At 40.0% G+C, this 5,848-nt stretch overlaps 1 long non-coding RNA gene across 1 annotated transcript; it reads left to right on the top strand.

Annotated features, from left to right (window-relative positions):
• The first annotated feature begins 3,994 nt into the window (after window positions 1-3,994).
• On the top strand, window positions 3,995-5,583 carry LOC112405253 (uncharacterized). The gene is made up of 3 exons (XR_003004297.1): window positions 3,995-4,052; window positions 5,062-5,340; window positions 5,458-5,583. It is a non-coding gene; the product is annotated as an uncharacterized LOC112405253 (long non-coding RNA).
• Window positions 5,584-5,848: the final 265 nt, after the last annotated feature.

Here is a 5,848-nt window from a genome sequence, read left to right as displayed (position 1 = left end):
CCTCTCTATATAGCAGGCAGTTTGTGGAAACATTGTACCAGCTTAAGGAGTCTAGTCCATATGGCATGTTCAAATTTTCAATAAATGCCTAAAGTTTTTTTAAAAATCAGCTCTTTTGTATCTCCCTCTTAAACATGAATAGACTGCCAAAAATATAGTTCTTTAACATGAAAGACAGAGACCCAAATAGAAAAAAAGAAGTCCAGAGAAAACAGACTACTAAGGAGCAGAAGAAAATTAAAAACAAAATCTTTTACATTCTTAGGGAAATGAGAACGTTTTGCATGAGTGAAACAAGTATGGAATGCTTATAAACAACACCGAAGAACAAAACCATAAAGAGCTCTAAGAAATTAAAAAATTAAAGTCAAAATTAAAGTCAATGAATACTAGCAATGAATAATCAGAAACTGAAAATATTTATAATACCACTTTACAGTAGCATAAAAAATATGAACTGTTTAGGGAATAAACCTGAAAAAAGATGTGTGAGACCTGTACACTGAAAACTATGAAATGTTGCTGAGAGAAATTGAAGAGGATAAATAAATAGAGAGGGGTATTTTGTTCATGGGTTAGAAGACTGAATACTTTAAATGTCAATTCTCCCAAAATTGACCTATAGATTTAATGCAATCCCTATCAAAATCCCAGCAGCCTTTTTTTTTTTTTAATAACCTCATTCTAAAAATTCACATGAACTGTGAAGGACCCAGAATAGTCAAAACAACTTGGAAGAAGAAGTATGAAGTTGGAGGACTAAAACGACCTGGTTTCAAATATTATGATACAGCTATAGTAAGCAACACGGTGGTGGTGTAAGACAGGTAGATCAGTAGAACAGAATAGAGTGTAGAAATAGATCCACACATTGCTGACTGATTTCTGACAAAGATGAAAAGATAACTCAGTGGCAAAATAATAGTCTTTTCAACAAATGTTGCTGGAACAATTAAATATACATATGCCAAACCCCCCCAAAAACAAACAAAAAAACCCGTAACTTCATATCTTGTACCATATACAAAATTAATTCAAGATAAGTCAAAGACCTAAATATAAGAACTAAAACCATAAATCTTGTAGACAAAAACAGGAGAAAAATCTTTGCGACCTTCATTTAGGTAAATATTTCTTACTTATGACACCAAAAGCATGGTCTATAAAGAACAAACTCATAAATTGGACTTCATCAAATTAAAACCTCTGATCTTAGAGAATGAGAAGACAAGGAGAAGATATTTGTAATGTGTATATATGATAAAGGACTTATATATGGAAAATATAAAGAACTCTCAAAAATCAACAATAAGAAAACAACCCTATTAAAACGTTTCATCAAAGAAGATATGTGAATGATCAATAAGCACATACAAAGATGCTTAACATCATTAGTCAATAGGGTAATGGAAATTAAAACTTTAGTGAGATACCACTCCATACCTATTAGAATGGCTAAAATTAAGAAGTCTGACCATACTAAATGTTGGTGAGGTTTGTAGAGGAACTGGAGCTATCATATATTTCTGGTGGGAATGTAAAATGGTACAACACTTTGCAAAAATAATTTAGCAGTTTCCTAAAAGTTAAACCATGCACCTGTCATGTGATCCAGCCATTCACTCCTAGAGAAAAGAAAGTATATGTTCATACAATGACTTGTACACAGATGTTCATAGCATCAATAGCTTTACTTATAAGAGCCCCAAATTGGAAACAGCCCCAGATGTCCATCCACAAGTGAATGAATAAACAAATGGTGGTATGTCCATATATAGTGTCAGTTCTGCCCTGCCCCAAGACCAGCCAGATTCAAGGGAAGGGTACACAGACTCCACCTCTCACTGGCAGTAGTGTCAAAGTCACAGTGTAAGAAGAGCATGTGGGATGAGAGAGATTGTTGAACATGCCACAGTGTCCCCGAAATACTAACCCTTTTTAAAGCCCTTCATCACATATCAAACTCAGAACACAAAAGAGCCATTGTCCCATAACGTAGTACAGTGCCCCTGTTTGTCGAGAGCCCATTAACCAGAACAGCTCTGCCTCTGGTTAATGAAAGCTTGTTTCTGAGAGGCAACAGGGTGTGTCCTATCATACACTAAGTGCTCTTCAAGAATTGTCTGAGCTCAAAGAAATGCAGTACAGGATTGTGGCTTGAGGGTCAGATGTGAAAATTGTAATTAGTTTAGGTCAACACTTATCGTGGCTGCTGTTTTCAGTGGAGTATTTCTGGTTGCCCATCATGTCTGTGCATGGTGTGGCCAAACTTTTTGGCATTGTTCAGTTCTCCAACCTCTAGACTTTTCTAGAAGATGCTCACTCTCTTGAAATTAGACCCAAGGGACTTCCCTGGTGGCCCAGTGGTTAAGACTCTTCCCTCCTAATGCAGGGGGCCGGGGTTTGATCCCTGGTCAAGGAAATAGATCCCACGTGCCGCAACTAAGAGTTCGCATGCCACAACTAAAAAAAAAGATCCCGCATGCCGCAATGAAGATCCCACATGCTGCAACTAAGACCCAACACAGCCAAATAAGTAAATAAATAAACATTAAAAAAAAAGAAATTTCACCCAGGCAGCTATTAAACTAGCTCCTTCATTTGAAAAAAATTTTTTTGTGGTAACCAAATGGCCCCAGTTGATAAGGAAAAATCTCTTTTTACCAAACAATATCTCCCAATAATGTAGTAGGGTTGATAGCAAATCAACATTCTATAACACCCTTAAAGTCAAGCAACAATTATCAACGGTGTTGAAAGCATCAGGTTGATGGGAAACTTTTCATATAGAGCCAGAGTGATACCATACAGATTACTTCCCAGTTGCAGGGGAAAAAATGTAACTGTCCCATCATAGGATCACCTTCATCCAGTGGTTGATCTTAGCACCACTAATGGTAGGTCAACCACATGTTACATGTTTTCTGATGTGCTACACAGATGAGGTAAACAACACTACCTATGATGTACAGCCAAAACTTGACTCCACCAAACTTCAATCTCCAGTTGATAAGCAATACAGAAAACAGGAGAAACTAATCAACACTGTAAAGAAGTATCCAGAAAAATCCAAAAGATGGCACAGACCATAGCACATCTGGCTTGGTCTGTTTAATAAATCAGTGTTATGAAGAGAGAAACTGTTACTATTTCAGAAGAGAAAATTATTATGATGCAATGTGTGGACTGTTTAAGCCAGATATATAGGACATTTTAGGATGACTGAGGAAATCTGAATATGGATTGGTATTAGAAAAGATTAAATTTTATTTATATGGAACAGTAGTAATCATTAAATAAAAATCCAGGTTATAAAATAGTATATATAATATGGTCTGACTTTGGTACAAAAAATACAGAAATATATAGTTGTCTCTTGGTATCCCAGAGGGATTGGTTCCAGGACCCCTTGTGGATACCAAAATCCAAGGATGCTCAAGTCCCTCATATAAAGTGATGTAGTGTTTGCATGTAACCTATGCACTTCCTTCTGTATACTTTAAATTGTCTCTAGGTGGGCTTCCCTGGTGGCGCAGTGGTTGAGAGTCCGCCTGCCGATGCAGGGGACACGGGTTCGTGCCCCAGTCCGGGAAGATCCCACAGGCTGCGGAGTGGCTGGGCCCGTGAGCCATGGCCGCTGAGCCTGCGCGTCCGCAGCCTGTGTTCCGCAACGGGAGAGGCCACAGCAGTGAGAGGCCCGGGTACCGCAAAGAAAAAAAGAAAAAAATGTCTCTAGGGACTTCCCTGGTGGCGCAGTGGTTAAGAATCCGCCTGCCAATGCAGGTTGGATCCCTGGTACGGGAAGATCCCACATGCCGTGGAGCAACTAAGCCCGTGCGCCACAACTACCGAGCCTGCACTCTAGAGCGACCCACAACTACTGAGCCCACGTGCCACAACTACTGAAGCCCAAGTGCCTAGAGCCTGTGCTCCGCAGCAAAAGAAGCCTCCGCAATGAGAAGCCAGTGCATCGCAACGAACAGTAGCCCCCACTTGCTGCAACTAGAGAAAGTCCACGCGCAGCAGTGAAGACCCAACGCAGCCAAAAATAAGTAAATATTTTAAAAATTGTCTCTAGATTACTTGTAATGGCTAATTCAGTGTAAATGCTATGTAAATAGTTGCAAATACAATGTAAATGCTATGTATTAATATATTGTTGCCAGCATGGCAAATTCAAGTTTTGCTTTTTGAAATTGTCTGGAATTTTTTTCCCTAATATTTTCGATCTGCAGTTGGTTGAATCCATGAATGTGGAACCCAGGGATACAGAGGGCCAACTGTATATGCAAACTGATTGTCTAAACTGAAACACTTGGGAGAATAAAGGGGGGCACTATTGATACATATGCCAGGACAACAGATATAAATTGGTTCTTCCAGGTGAGCCAGGAGGATGGCCATCCTAGAAGCAGCTGTTCTCAAACCTCATCGTTCTGTAGAGTTGCCTGGGTGTGGGTGGGTGTTGGGTATGTAAAATGAAGTTTCTGAGGCCCCATTCCCAGAGATTCTGACTCAGTAGCTCCAGGGTGGCCCAGGAATTGGTCTTTTTCACAAGTGCCCAGGTGATTCTCATGCTGGGACCGGTGAGAGAATGGAGCTTGGCCTAAAGCAGTTTTTCTGCTGATGTCAACACTAAGCAGGGATTGGCTAATCTTTGTGGATATATTTAATTGAATTCTGCTTTTTTTTTCCTTCTTGAGTTAATGACTCAGCAATCCATCTGTTGCCTATTAAAAGAGACAGGAAAGTACAGTGGTTAAATGAATGGCCTCTGCAGTCTGATAGAGCTGGTTTGAGCACCAGCTTTAGCACTTGTTAGCTGTATGACACTGGGTATGTTTCTTAACATCTCTAGGTTTGTTTTCTTTTAGGTAAAATAGGAATATTGATAAAGTTATGAGAATTAAATGAGATAATACATTTAAAGCATAAAGTAAGTCTCAATAAACAGTAGTTATGACTGTTATTATGATCACTATTACTATTACTGAACAGGCAGGCATTGCACTAGGCTGACCCTGGAAGTGCATGACGTGCGTCACTGTCTCTCAAATGCAGGGTGTCCCCTGGAAAACAAAATGAACTCCTCTTTCCTGACCCGCACAGATGATTCATGAATGCTTGGTGAACAGCTTCACACTGCACATCTGTTCCCTGACAGCCTCTGAGAAGTCTGTGGGACAGTTTCCTGAGTCTTTGGCATGGGAGTCCTACACAGCACAGCTGCTTCAATATTGTGTTCTGAAATCTCCGTTCTGGTTACTGTGGAATAAAAAGCTGAGCACAGGAACTAGAGGGAAATTCTCCAGCCTTTTGAACTCAACTTGTCCTTTCTGGGTATGTTTTATTTCTTATCCAATGTAAGTCTAAGAAGGCAAGGTTTTCGTGGCAACATAATGATTGCTACCCAATAAGGGAAGATGATTTCCTGAAAGATTCCTGCTGTTTTCTTAGCAGGTGGAAACTTCTGTGGCTGCAGAGGCTGTGTGCTGTTATTGTCCTTCCTGGACTCATTCTTTCCATTCTGAGACAGGAAACAAAACATCCAGAGGAAACAATTGGTAGTTCTGTCCCTATTTGTACTTACTGGTGGGGGGGAGGGGGTGGGGACACTGGTTTTTTTTGGGGGGGTTCGCTTTGTTTTCTTTGTCTTTTACGCTTCCATCCTGTAACATTATCACCTATATTTTTTGAAAAGTCAAGATGCATCCTTTGACACATGGCCTGATAAAATATTTGAAACTGGAACTGTCCTGAAAACTCTGGGGCTTCTGGTTGCTGTGAGTACTTCCTCCTGGAGGGGTCTGGGCAGCTCTGTCCAGATCCATGTGAGGGATTAGAAAGG

This window comes from Neophocaena asiaeorientalis, unplaced genomic scaffold, assembly GCF_003031525.2.
Source record: "Neophocaena asiaeorientalis asiaeorientalis breed wild unplaced genomic scaffold, Neophocaena_asiaeorientalis_V1.1 scaffold171, whole genome shotgun sequence".
NCBI lineage: Eukaryota > Metazoa > Chordata > Mammalia > Artiodactyla > Phocoenidae > Neophocaena > Neophocaena asiaeorientalis.
Note: the sequence above shows the minus strand (reverse complement) of the source record. Positions and strands in the feature narration are given on the sequence as shown.